At 36.5% G+C, this 14,591-nt stretch overlaps 1 long non-coding RNA gene across 1 annotated transcript in view; it reads right to left on the bottom strand.

Annotated features, from left to right (window-relative positions):
• Positions 1 to 14,591, bottom strand: part of LOC140689601 (uncharacterized) — a 108,856-nt gene that overhangs the window by 87,765 nt on the left and 6,500 nt on the right. The window lies entirely within an intron of this gene.

Genomic DNA, 14,591 nt, shown 5'->3' with positions numbered 1-14,591 from the left:
CATGTAGTGATGCTGCAAAACAGTTTGAGCGCATGCAAAATGAATGACCGTATTACACACAGTTTACCAAAGGTTCATTTACGTTTGTTCACAACTGGGTGACTGCTAAGCATAGACATCTGTATAAATATTAACTGAGACTAGGCTTTCAACAGATCATACTAATTAAGATGCTGTAAAATAATTGCAAACCAGAAGGCTGATCTGTGGTTTACAGCCAGAGCACGTGTAGACTCTGAAGACAATGTACATTGGACAAGATCGGGCACGTTCAGGGTGGTATGGCTGTAGACAATGTACGTTATATTTAGCGTAGACATCACATGTTGAGAAGTAATACAGACTCAGTATTTTTAGTGCCTGAAGCCATTAAAATATCTCCTTAAATAAGATCTTTTAATTACCTTGAAGAGAATGTGAGGTTTATACCTCAGAAAACCCAGTGAGATATTTTAATGTATTTCTTCATATTGAAGTCATTAAATTTTTTTGCCATGTTAAAGGAAGAAAAATCAAGAAGAAATGAAGCAAATAGTGATAAATATCTTTTCAAGATTCACATGAGCTATGTAAAGAAAACTAAGCTCTGGGCTAGTGTTTTTGTTTTTTCATTTCTTTTTAAGCAGCTCCACGTTAAGCTTGTATAAAGCTTGTTGAATTAATTTCAAATGGGTCATATCTGGCAGAGTCAGTCACCGCTGAAAGAGTATGTTCACAGCAGGTGAGTCTGAGCATGTACCATTAATTCCCAATGGCAGCCTTCTTTTTGGCAATCTTCACTGTGGGTACATGCTAGTATCTTCAGCTGTGTAGCAAAAGGGCTGGAGCCTTTAACATAAGGTTTTCTATATATTCCCATACTGAAGCCAGATAATTAAAGAAGTGTCTCTTGAGATAATACAGATTTATTAAAGCAAGAAAATAATGCTTAAATAATTTTTAAACCAAATTGGTTTCCTAGAAACTGCCTTGGGCAGATTCCTTTAATTTAGCAAAGCAAAACAACAAATTTGTAACCCTTTTCAGTGAAACCCTTGGTTTCCACTGCACCAGGGGAAAAGATAAATCTCTTCCATTAAGAATTCCTTCCATTAATAATAATTGTTATTTTTAGACATTCATTCTAATCTTCACTCATTTACTTGCTTTGTTTGCTTCTTTCTCCTACAGCACACCTGAAGAACTAAAATGATCAATCTAGCTATATCAAGCTGCTCCTCTTAGTTATGAATGAAGTATGTATTGACTTCTTATTGTGTGTGTAGCTCTGTTTTAGGCAAAGAGGAATTTTTTAAACCAATGGGGGAACAAATCTCTTCCCACAAAAACCCTCTGAATTGACTGGGTAAAAAAATACAGCCATGAAATAATTAATGAACAAAACAGCACATAGAAATGTGCTCTACTGCAGTTTTTTTGTGCTGGAAACACCAGAGAGACTTCACAGAAAAACTGGAACTTGAGTTGGGCATAGTAGGTTTCATAAAACATGGATGGGTAGAAAGAGGAAGGCGGAACTGACACAGACTCAAACATAAAGGTGTGAAAGAATGTGGTTCATAATACAGAAAAGTATCTATTTGGAGATAGAATACACATGTATTTGAATACTTCAAATTGGCTCAGTAGATTGAAGACAGGACTTTGCTTAAAGTAGATAGCAATATTCATATTGTCTGGCCTTTAATGTCTTGGAACCTTCCAAAGTACTTCAGTATTTGACGACACGCTGATAGCATTTGAAAAGAAAGGAAAAGAACACAAATTGATTCCTACTGAAAGCAACAATTATATTATTTTACTCTTTGGAAGTAACTTTTTCACAAATTGTCATTATAACTTTTGGTCCATCTTAGAGAAAGGATGATCATTTATACTATGAAATAAACAAATGGCAGTGGATTTTACATTTAAAAGTATAAATAAATTGGATATCATGATGACCAATCACTTATCTGATTCAATATCGCTTATCTTGTGATGAGTTCTGCACGAGCAAGAATGATGCCTGTGTGACTTCCCTCCCACGTCTCCATCCCTGTTCACAGACCTGGGCCTGTAACAAGTGCTATTAATAGTCACTCCGTAACTGTTGGATGAGTGCATAAACGAAGTCATTATAGAAATAGCCTCAGACAATAAGGAAACCAAAACTAGTGCAGATTCATTACCCAAAAATGACTGTGTCAAAAGAAAATAAAGAGTACTTTCAATAAATCCTCTCCCATTCCTAGAAGTCATATGAAAAAGTTTGGGAGAGGAGACTGTAGTAATAAAAGGAAGTTTGTATTTGTTTGTCATTCATGCTAAAGGTTAAAGTTCTTTCTCCCATTTCTGGCTGACTGAATTTGCACTATACAACTTCGGATGATGAATGATTAGACACTTTATATAGACTTGGGATTTGGGGTTTGGACTTCAGTCTGTGAAACCTAAAGTCAAAATTTGGAAGGCACTGACCTCTCTGTACTTTTCATACATCATGAAAAGAAATTTCCAAAGTTCTCCAAATTTGGTCCTTCCTTAGAAGAGCTAATTTTATTTACCACTTGATTAATGCAGTAAACATTTAATTAAGCACTTACTATGTACTGTGTTCAATTAGACACCGCATAATATTTATATAGTTGCTATTGATACTGAGTACTTACCGTGGAGGAAATAACAGAGACAGGATAGGCAAATATAAAAAAACTTAATTAACAAGACAGTATAATATGTATAAATACCATATGAGCCACTTAAGTAGCTTTGTAGGACTTTAGGGAAGTAAGGTTCACTACAAGTGGCACGGTCTTGGATACTTTCATGGAGATAAAGAATTGTACTTTCACAAGCAGATATGATTTAGCATGATGAAGAGGAGAGTAGAGTGCATTTCAGGAATACATTCATAGCATGAGGAAAATCACCAAGTCTGGAATGGCCCTGACATGTTTAGAGAAAAATACAGATTAGCCTTGCTAAGGAAGACAATTCCCACAGGGGCGGGGGAAGTGATAGGAAAATTACAGTTTTGTTCAGCATATTGAGAGCCTTAAGTGGCAGCCTAGGTTTTTACGACAGTTCTATAAACTGCAGTTGATGATATGATGAAAAGAGCCATTTTAAGATCATTTATCTGATGTTCATGCTAGTATGCAGGATAAATGTGGGGTGAGATGTACTAGAGGCGAGATGTGTTAGGAAGCTCTTGGAATAAACCAAGCATGAGAAAGAGCCACAACCACAGCAGCAGCAGCACAGGACTGGAAAAGAAAGGATGGAGAGAGGTAACATTTCAGAAAAGAAATCAATGGCACTTTTTGACCAATTGGACTTGAAGGCAGGCTTTAAAGTCAGTTTTAAACTAAAAAAACTGCAAAAAAAGAAAAAAAAAAGAAAAGGCAGGGAGGGTATCGCTCAGTGGTAGAGTATGTGTTTAGTATCCACAAGATCCTGAGTTCAGTCCTCAGTACCTCCATCTAAAAACAAAAAGGCCAAACACTAAATAAATAAAATTTAAAAAATAAACTAAAACAACAGCAAAATGATAACAGAAGTAAAGGAAGTTCGTGTTTCACTCAGAGAGATGGACCACGTAACCCCCAAGACGTCATCTGAACTAAATTCCACTCCTTGTAACTGGACAAATTGTTTCCTTCTCTTTCCCCTCTGCCTTTCCAGCCATGTGCATGTATTAAGATCTAGTTCAAGTCATACCAGCCCTTGGAAAACCTTGATGACTACTCCGTGCTTTGTATGGGGTCTTTTTCTTCAAGCTCCTGGTGCATCCTCTTTCACATCAATCCGGTGTTTTATTGCATCCTCCTGCGTGTTGCAGTAATACTTTCTGTATGAATTTTTCCTCCCTTACTAGTTTTCATTCTTTCTAGATACAAAAGCTGGCACTGAATTAAATATTAACTAGTATAAAATACAAACCTATAGATTGAAGTATTAAATATAAATAAATGCATCTATTTTCACTAGGTCACTGAAAATTTTAATACCCAAAGGACACAGGGAAGCCTATTGCTACTGCCTCGTCAAAAATTTAAATAATGTCTTCTGAAATTCAGAGCTGCAAGTGTTGTTAGCTACTGAAGTATAATCTATTAAAATAAAGCAAGAAGCCCTGGAAAAGTGTGGCAAACACCCTCTATTGCTGACTAAACAATTACAAAGCCTAGTCTAAGAGTTACAATGGAGCTAAACACTTCTTACCCTGTACAAAGAGAGACAATTCAATGATGTCTTTGTGCTGCTCAGAAATTCACACAAAGTCACTTTCTGCTTTTTAGTTTGCTCTTTGGCCCTATGTAAAAAGTTGCCACAGAAATTGCTTTGTGCTCAGCAAAAACCCAACCTGTTAATTCCAGTCACTGGAATCACTGAAGGTCAAAAGGTAAAAACCACCTGCTATGGTCACATTTTCACAATTCAGAGATTTCCTCTATACTCAGCATTTACGTGCTGGTTTCTTTTTGTGGAACATTTATTTCATTTTCAAAAGTCCTACCTCTTGATTAACTTGCACTTGGTAAACAATCATTTATTAAAAATCATTTGGGTTCTGAGCACAATATTAATGAATTTGGAGAAGAGATGGTACAAAAACAATTACACACAGAGAAATCAACTTAAATCCTGAAATGGTAACCAATATACTAAACTTGATATTGTATTTTATAAATATATTTTTTAAAAATAGATACTATGTGGAGAAAAAAAGAAATGATGACATTAAAACATAAAACAGCATATAATTTATGATTAAACAAACTAGAACATTATGAAAATTTCATTGTATGGACTTTAATCTAAATATAGAAATATAATTAGCATTGAGAAAAGGTCAAAAGGAAAATAAAAATGTAGAGATTCATGAGACATTTTAAAGCACAAAAGCAGGAAATTTCCTGACAATTTCTTCTCTAAATCTAAAATTACAAATTTCATCAAATTTGAGATTTAGGTGATAAAAATAAAATATCCAATGATAACATTTAAAAAATATTCTATAACGATTTATTTATATTAGAGCTTTGTTTTTAAGTAACAGAATGACACATACATTTTTCTAAAGTATATGGTTATAATAATTAATGGCCAAATGAATGAACACTGTCCCTACAGTGAGTGGCCCCAGACTACTGCGCCTTTCATATGTCAATTTCTAGCATTTCGTTCACGCCTAGTTCCCCACGTTTAATGTGCCATTCACCATAGCCTACAAAGAGCTAAATAGCATCAAAGGCAATCATGTTGTTAAATCAATTATATGAAATTTTTTTAAAAAAATTCAACAGACTCTTTTTGAGAACCTGTGGGAAGGTCTGTGAGTTCTCTATATAACTTATATTCGTTCATTATTGTATACTCAAGAACTGCCACATCACTGGTAATCCATTTAATTTAGCAAAGAGATAAAAAAATAAATCCATGAATTAATAAATAAAGCTCAAACATTTGGGACATACTTTTTCCCTATTCTTTGAAATCCTCTTCAATTTATGTCCAGGCTTATGTCTTTGTTGTGAATCGGTGCAACTGCTAAATGTTTGAATGTCAAGTGACTGAGGTGCTACCTACCATATGCATTTTTAGTATTTTACATTAAAGTTAAATATATTTTATTTGTAAAAAATTTTTAATTGAAAGAAAGAAGTATTGTGGGATGCCAAAGTTGTTTTATTTCAATACCAAATTCCCTCTTTGTCTTTATTGGAACTGTAGGTGTATATAGCAAATTCCATTTTTAATCAAAAATATTATGAAGGTTCTTGTTGTCTCCCTAAATGTTAGTAGGAAATTGTTAGCTCAAGAGTTAATATTTTAACTCATCGGACATAAATTAGAAATATACGTGGAATTGATTTTGTCCAAGTCTGGAAAGACAGCATTGTATTTTGAAAGGCTATTTAGATTTAAGTCAGAGGTGATCAAGAAGTTAAGGAGGGCTAGGAAACAAATTTCAGTAGACTGTGAGATCCCTTAATTTGCAAAACATAAAAGGCTAAGATTTCAGGGAAAAGTATTAAGTTTGACATCTTTCCTTTGAAGTGTTTCTGTGTCTACCTTGGGGGGTAAAATGGGCCATGGCATTTCAGAGCAGTTCTCCTTGATGTGAATAGGAGTCCCCAGTTAGGCACTTGCCTATCTTTATGTACGCTGGATGCGTTTCTGAAGAATCTGTCTTGTGGGGAGAGGACATACAGTTTCAAATGTCCTAGAGAAGCTGACTTTTTTCAAAAAAAAAAAAAAACCTATAGTGAACTCATTTAGAAAATTAATACCTCCCCTAACGCATCCCTTTACATGACAGAATATTTATATAAAGCAAACTCTCACAGGATGTCACCTGAAAGGAAAAAAAAAGTTTTATGGAATCAAGACCTCTAGAAAAATGTGCATAGCCATCATTAAAAATTGCTCTAGTGATATTTCTTCAAAATGACCCACTCTGCCATTTTGTAACATCCCCCAGGGGTTACGCTTTTAGAAGATTTCCTGAAGAACCATTAAATGTTACCCACTTCATCCAGGATATAAATAGCTTAACATTTCAATCACTTTTATACACATTTTTATTAACTCATAATTCTAATTCTTTCACCATTTATGCTTACCACAACTTGATAAATGAAGAAACTGAAAGTGTCTGCCCTAGGGTCAATATATCAGTAAACAAATAAGCACTCTTACTCCCTTACAGGATTATTAAACCCATTCAGTGACTTTGTACTCCAGATGTGAGCCTTTGGGGAGCATTTCTCCAATGCTGAAGGGCTGTCAATCTAGCAGGAGCCCAAGGTGCTTTGAGAATTCAACATAAGGTAACCATTTTGATAGAAAAACCAATTTTTAAAATTGAGATATAATTTACATACCATAAAATTCACCCTTTTAAACTGCTTACTTTGGTGTTTTTTAGTATATTTGCTAAGTGGTGCAACCATCACCACTGTCCAATTTCAGAATATTTCCATCACCCCAGACAGAAACACTACACTTGTTAGCAGTGACTCTGCATCCCTCGTCCCTCGGCTTCTGACAATCACTAAGCAGCTTTCTGTCTCCATGGATTTGCCCATTCTGGACATCAAAACCAAATTGGAAAAAGAATTATTTCATTGGTTTCTGGGATATTGGCAATCTTCTGTTTTTATTTTACTCCTAAAAAAAATAGAAACAAGACATCGAGACGATTAGGAAAACTTTGCAGATTTTTTTTTGTCAACTATTATTTAGTAAGATTCTTTTCTTAGGAAACATAAAAGGAAACTTTCCTTCCTGGAAACAGTTTCCTGGAATTCATTATTTCAATTATTCATGCTACCAAAGAATCCTCCTTGAATATGTTATTTTCTCAAGAGAAGCACATTAACCTAATTAAGTTTTATATTTAAAACAAATAGCACTAAACATAGCTTAAACATGAACAGTTTCTTTCCTAAAAAGCTGGATGAAATAATTCTCTGGAAAACACTGAAATATTAGATATTTTAGCATAATTGCTTGATTTTGTGAAAGAGAATCAAGTGCAAATTTGCTGTTAGTAATATGAAGAATAGAAATTCAAAGTTTCCTAAACTGTGTATATTTGAATGAAAAGAAATGTACTGTCTTTGTGATAAAATAATAATACTGTATTAAAATAAAAGCGTTATTGCTCAGTGGTCGAGTGCATACTTAGCATGCACAAGGTCGTGGGTTCCAGTACCTCCATTAAATAAAAAATAATAATAAATAAATGAAACTAATTACCTCCTGCCCCTCAAAAAAGCACCCTCAGTAGTAAATAGTTTTGCTGACTAGCTTTGTTGAAAAACCTATGATCTGAACATATGGATTCATTCCAGCGGCAGTGCTTAGAGTTTTAAGACTAGGAAGCAGGAATAATGGGAGGCTGCTGTCCCAGCGTCCTAGTGAGAAGGTAAGGGTCTGGTTTAAGACAGCTTGTGAGAAGAGAAAAGAGGAAATAAAGAGATTTCAATGAGGCAGAACCAACCAAACTTGGTAACTAATTGGATGTAAGGGATAAGGAAAACTTTAGAATGGTTCCATAATTTCTTGCTTGAGTGACTGGCCATTTAAGAAGAATTTTACCAATGTAGGAGATGGGGAAGAAGTTAAGAGGCTACCAAGAAAAGATAATGTGTTTTGGACACTTCCGCTCTGTAGACTGAACTGTCAACCAAGGATTTGGATATATGAGTTTATTACTCAGAGGAAAGATGCAGGCCCGTATAAAAATGGTGGAGCACACAAATTCTGGTTGAAATTACCCAAAATATTTAAAGAGAAAAGAAAGTAGCTAAGGAAAAAGCTGATCAGAAGCCAGGAGGGGGAGGTCAAAAGGAGACCTGAAAGCTACTAAGCAAAACAGAGAAATGAGAGGAAAACTAGAGAGTGACAGAGCAAACACCAAAGCACTCAAGTTTCAAAACAGAGGCACTTGTCAGCAGAAATAAATGCAGCACAAAGATTCAGTAAGAGGAGGACTGAGAAAATACTGACACTGCCTTTTGAACACCAGTAGTGCCTTAGAAGAAAGGTTCAGCACCATTGGAGATGCCAAGTAGGCAGTAAGATACTTGAGCCTGAAGTTTATGGGCAACTTCTGGGCTAGAAATATGCATTTGGAAGTGCTCTGCACGTAGCTGGAATATAAAGTCTTTGAGGTTGCACAGGACCCATCAGAGAGTGCATGTAGGTAGGTAAAGAGACGATGCCCCAGAACTGAGCCCCCGTGGCTAGCCAACTGAAAGAGGTGACGGAGCAGAGAAGGAACCAGCACTGAAAACTGAAAAGAGGAGGTCACGGAGGCAGGAGAAACATCAAAACATAGCGGGGTCCTGATTGATTTTATTAGCTTAAATCAAGGAGGATAGAGTGACTGGCTGTGTCAAATGCTGTTGTCAGATGAGTTGAAAAGCTGACCATTAGAATCAACACCATGGCTATTACTGGTCATGCTAAGGAGAATTGTTTCAGTAAAATGGTAGGGAAAACACCTACAAAGTACATGAATGCAGTTGCTGGAAGGTGGAAAACAGAAATGAAGGATGCCTACCCTGCCTGTGGCCCTAAGGGACCTGGAAAAGCAAATCACTCATTTAGAGAGCCTCCCGGGAAGCAGTGTTTTCGAGGAATAATCAGGTTTCAATTAGGGTGGGAAAAAATGAGGGCAAAGCCCAGAGACTGCCCTAAAGAAATGGGACAGCATGTGTTTAAGAGGGCAGAGAGAAGAGTTGGAAGTCAAATTAGTGGCTTCACACAGACTACAAGATTGGGGGCCTGAATGATGACAGAGGACTTGGGGACCTGGTTTCCGGGTGAATGAGGTAAGGATGGGTGAGAGGCACAGAGAGCTGAGTGCTGACTGTTTCCTGAAAAGGTGGGTAGCCAGACAGATGTTATGGATCCAGTGGTTGCTGTTCCTTCCTGCAGGTGCCACTGTCATGGAACCAAGGGGAGAAGAAGGGTTCTGCATGTAAGAGTCTTTCTGGGGCTTGAAGCACCACATGATGTGAAGCTTCTCCTCTCTAAAGGCATGGTAGTGTGGCCAGGGTGGAAGGGACGGTCACACATGGAGCAGGAGGCTGAAAACAGCCTCTTCATTTGTGGGGATGGAATGTACGGCTCCAGGTATGGTGGCTGGAGCATAAGAAGCTTAGCGGGTGCCTCTTTTTCCCAGCAGTGGAGAGGATGGCTGTGGGATCATCTCTGTAAATAACATCACCATCCACCCGAAACCTCAAGCCAAACACCCGGGCATTACCTTTGATTCCTTTCTCCTTACTGCACATCTAACCCTCAGCAATTTGTCAACTCTTCCTCCAGATCATACCCTGAATCTGACTGCTTATCCCATTTCTTTTTCTACTACCTTCATTCAAGTTACTACCATGTCTCGTTCACAGGACCACAATAACCTCCTGGTCAGTCTCCCTGAGTCTACTGTTGTCCCCCAGTGTATTTGCACCCAGCAGCCAGCATGCTCTTTCTAAAATGCAAATAAATTATGTCTATGTTGTAAAATCCTTTCACGACATTCCCTCACTCTTAGAATAAAACTGAAACTCCCTCCCTGACTTACTAAATCTTACATTGTCCAATTCCTGCCTCTCGCTCCATCTTCATCTTCCAAATCTTTCTCTTCTATGCCTTCATCCAGTATATTCAAACCAACCAAACTCATTTCTACCTTAGGCTTTCTGCATTAGCTCCTCCCTCTACCTGGAATATTCTCTCTTCAGATTGTCCCATATCAGGCCCTTTCTCATTACTCAGATATTTTAAAGAACAATAATAATGAAAACTTCCTCAGTTTATATAATACTTCCTTAGTGAAGTCTTCACTGACTGCCCAATCTTATTAGCCAGTCTCTTTCTCGCCGTCACAGTAATTTATTTTAGTTCCTAGCAGAGTAATCAACACTAACAGACATAATTAATACTGACATATATACAAAATACATATGTGTGTGTGTGTGTTTATGTGTATTAGTTTAAAATATCTCTCTCCTACCAATTAAAATGTAAGTTCCACGATGACAGGGCCTTAGTCTTGTTCACTGCAGTACCCTTAGGAATGACAACAGGGCTTGGCACATAGTAGGGCATCAGTAAATAATTTAAAGAAATGAACCAATGAAAGAATTTGATTCAGGAACTGTATTAGGGCTGAAGGATGCAGAGGTTAAACCAACAAACAAACAAAGAAGCACAGTCCTTTCCCTCAAAGAGCTCAAAGCCTAATGAGAAAGACACACACACAGACCTTTACAATATGATGTAGCCAGAGGAACAAAAAGATAGAAGGAAAATGTTCTGAGGAGAAGGGAAGGAAGCATGGGCTCCAGGTAGAGGGGATTATCTTTTAAAAGGACAAAGGCCAGAGATAAGAAGATAGGGCTGGATGTGGCTGTAGGTATGCCTGTGCAGGCTTGATTTTTTTTTCTAAAGTATGAAGCAATGTCATCTGGGGAGAAAAGTGGGAGTGGAGGGAGAGAGGGAGGCTTTTTAAGGTCTTGAGGGAGAATCATGAGAGTTTGGATAAAGCCACTGAGGGGAACATATACGAACATTGCAGAACATGGAAGAATGACAGAACAGATCTGACTGCCCACCCAAAGCTGGAGTCTACAAATATGCAGAGGCCCTGGATTGGTTGAAACAATCCCTTCAAAACACACTGATAAACTTGGTCCCTTTCAAACAGTGGTGTTACCAGAGGATCGAGGTGAGTGGGATGGCAAAAATGGATAAAGGGATTCAACTTTATGGTGATGGATGGAAACCAAATTTTTGGTGGTGAGCACCCTGTAGTGGATATAGAAGTAGAAATATATTGTTGTACACATGAAACTTTTATAATGTTATAATGTTACCTCAATATGAAATACATTTCTTTTTAAAAAAATGGTCCCTCTTATAAGCAAAACGGGTCAGCTCTGGAAACCACAGCATCGTCCTGTATTATGGGAATGAACCCAAAGTGCTCTGAGGATGTCGTCCAAGAGTGTCATCCAACCCGAGGGAATAAAGAAAGGTAGAAGAATTTGTGAAAAAATTAAAACTGAGCAATAGCCTCAAATTACAGTCTGACATTTGGTGCATCCATTATCTTTCTTCGGTTTAAGAATCAAGGAAAAGGCTTGTTTTACTATTTGGCGATTTATATAACTCATTTGACAGTATGGTTTAAGATATTCAGCAATGCCAAATCTTGAATTCATATTTTTCAACTCTGATTTTTTTAAAAAGTTAAAATACTCTTAGGTGATTTTATGAGCACCGTTTTACATTTTACAGGGCACATTTGTATCTGAACCAGCAAGTGTTTCTATTCTTTTCTCCCCTAGATTATTTACATTGTTGTAGCTTTATTTTATTCTTTCCTAATAAAATAAAGTACTGCTCAGAAAACATTTAGATAAAATATCATACAGTTGGAGGAAGAAACTCTAGATTGCAGATTTTAAAATTGCCACATTAAGTATAGGAGGTGGTAGAAAGAGTACACTACAATGTTGCAATTTAATATCACAAAAAGTGTCCACAGGATAGAATACAGATTGGAATTTGTAAGGACGTTTTCTTCAATTTATGTATAGAATGTCATCCTATTCAGCAAGATTTAATCAGGCTACTTGAGACTGAGATATAAGTTTAGAGCTGATCTTAACTTTTTTCCCACATACATTGAATGTAAAATTACTTAGGAAACTTTACATTGAATCTACATAGTAAAGATTTCCTATTTTTAATATTTCTTTTTAAAATAAATGTTATTCTAATAAAATGATATTTGAAATGCAAATAAAGCTTTGGAGAGATAAAGTGTTTTTTCTGTGAAACAGGAAACTGACATTGAAAAGTACTTGTTTGAAGTATAAACTGCACTGAATTTGAGTGAAAAAAGTAATGAAAATACTAGTCAAACAGTTAAAAAGTGGTGTATATATAAGTTCTATGTTCTTTATTATATTTTCTTCTCAATACATGTTCTATGTTATGTAATTCTATAATATTCTATATTTAACTTTAAAATTTAAGCACTAGATTTTAATGTACTACTTTATCATTTGTTAATTTTTGTTCCCTTTTGTACAGAGAGTCACTCTCTACCACTAAAAATACATGGATATTTCAATGGTTAATCTAACCTAAGACACCATCGCAACAAAAGGGGGAACAACTGTTGTGAGTTTCTTATGTTACGTAAGAGTCTTTTCTTTATGTACCAGTCTCAGTAGCTTATTTACCTGAAGGAAGAATCATTGCAGCTACTTAGCAGATCTACCAAAATAACCCCAATTTTATACCTCTTCATAAAACACAGCCAACATGCAAAGTGTGAGAAAATAGCCCAACTGAAATACATTACTGAAAAATCTTGGATTTACAAACAAAAGATTGTTGTACAAACAAAAGACAGTTGCAAAACAAACAACAACAACAAAGCAGCAATATGTTCTCACTCTGAGGAATGGTTTTGTACCAGAAGCTGCAAAGTGATTAACTCACTGTTGATCGGTATGGGTCCAGTGGGTCTAGGTCTCTCAAGGGAAATAAAACACCTAAGTGAGTCCATATTATTTACTTACTGTTAACATCGAAACACTATATAAAAATGCCTCAATTTAAACAGAATTTAACATTGTCAAAAATCATAAAGCCGTTTTTATTTTTCCTAAATCAGAATTAAGTTATAATAGCAGTAAAGTGGTTTTCGGAGCTGTTAAAGTTATTCGGCTGCCGAGCCAGAGGATTTGATGAGGTATTCACTTTTTCCCTCAAGGATAAAAACGTAATTATGAAAACGTCCTGAACTGAAAAACAGTATTGTCAGCTGTTCCCAAGGAAGATAAAAAGATCATTTAAGGTAAAGAGATTATGGATAAAAGAGACACAAAATTAAGTGGGAATCGCCAGTGTAAAAAAAGCAAGTTACAAACATCTAAACACTAAAACATTTTATTATAACGACAGAATAGGGCTTTCATTTTTCTAAAAGAACAGCACTGAGTCATTTCATTCATATCGCTGCTGAGCTCATTAAGATTTAAAGATGAGCGGAGACCAGATGATTATTCCACTTTCAATTGTGCTGAAGACATGGATGGTGCCTCAGTTTCTTAAAATGACACTATCCTGCACTCAGTAACCAAGGGACTCCTTTTCTTAAGTTCACATAAACTGCAAGGGGTACTTAATCCTTTTTTTCATTTCTTACCCCAAAACCTATCTTATTCTAAGTCCTCCCTGCAAAATAAAGATATTAATATCTGCCTCCGTAGGATTGCCAGGAAGATCAAATGCGAGAGAATGAATAATGCATGTGAAAAAAACTTGTTCAATGCAGAGCCCTCCACAGAAGACATTATTACAAAGTACGTTATATTTGTAAAGCCTTTCTCAAAGCATCCGCCACTTGCTTCAATTCACAATCATTAATGGAGACCTATAGCATACCAGGACCTCCACTACACGCTGGGGACTTAAAAATATCCCTGCCCTCGGGAGCTCACAGTATTGACTCTAGAGGAAAAGACAAATACATCATCAGGTAATCTTGTCTGCACCGGAGAAAAGTGCCATGGCAGCAGAGAGGAGGGGCGTTCACTACAGAGGGATTGGTACTTAAGCTAGGAAAATGAGGAGAAAACTCCTGTTTGGGGGACTTGGACTTCTGCAACTTTCCCTACTTTCCTGAAGAACTTGAAATGATTTCATTTGACCTTGTTACCAACCCTGGGATGGTACAGAGAGATCTACTTTACTTTTTACACAAGTTAAGTGAAGCTTAGAAAAGATTAGCAACTTCACTCTGGTTAAATGATTTGACCTCCAGCTCATAGGTTAAATAATACCTCAGCAGCAAAACTGATCTCAGACTCAAGAAGTGCTCACCACCATGTGATACCGTTTATTTGACATTTGCAGGGATAGGAATGGAGCACGAGGTCTTACTGGAAAGTAAACTTTCCATTCTAGATGTGTTTTTTTGGAAAAAAAATCACGATTCTCAGAAATGCAGGTGCTGCTATCGTACATTTAAAATGGAATCAAAACCCATGAAACAAACAAGTCAGTGTGCA

This window comes from Vicugna pacos, chromosome 26, assembly GCF_048564905.1.
Source record: "Vicugna pacos chromosome 26, VicPac4, whole genome shotgun sequence".
Lineage (NCBI taxonomy): Eukaryota > Metazoa > Chordata > Mammalia > Artiodactyla > Camelidae > Vicugna > Vicugna pacos.
This window is presented reverse-complemented; position numbering and strand designations above follow the sequence as displayed.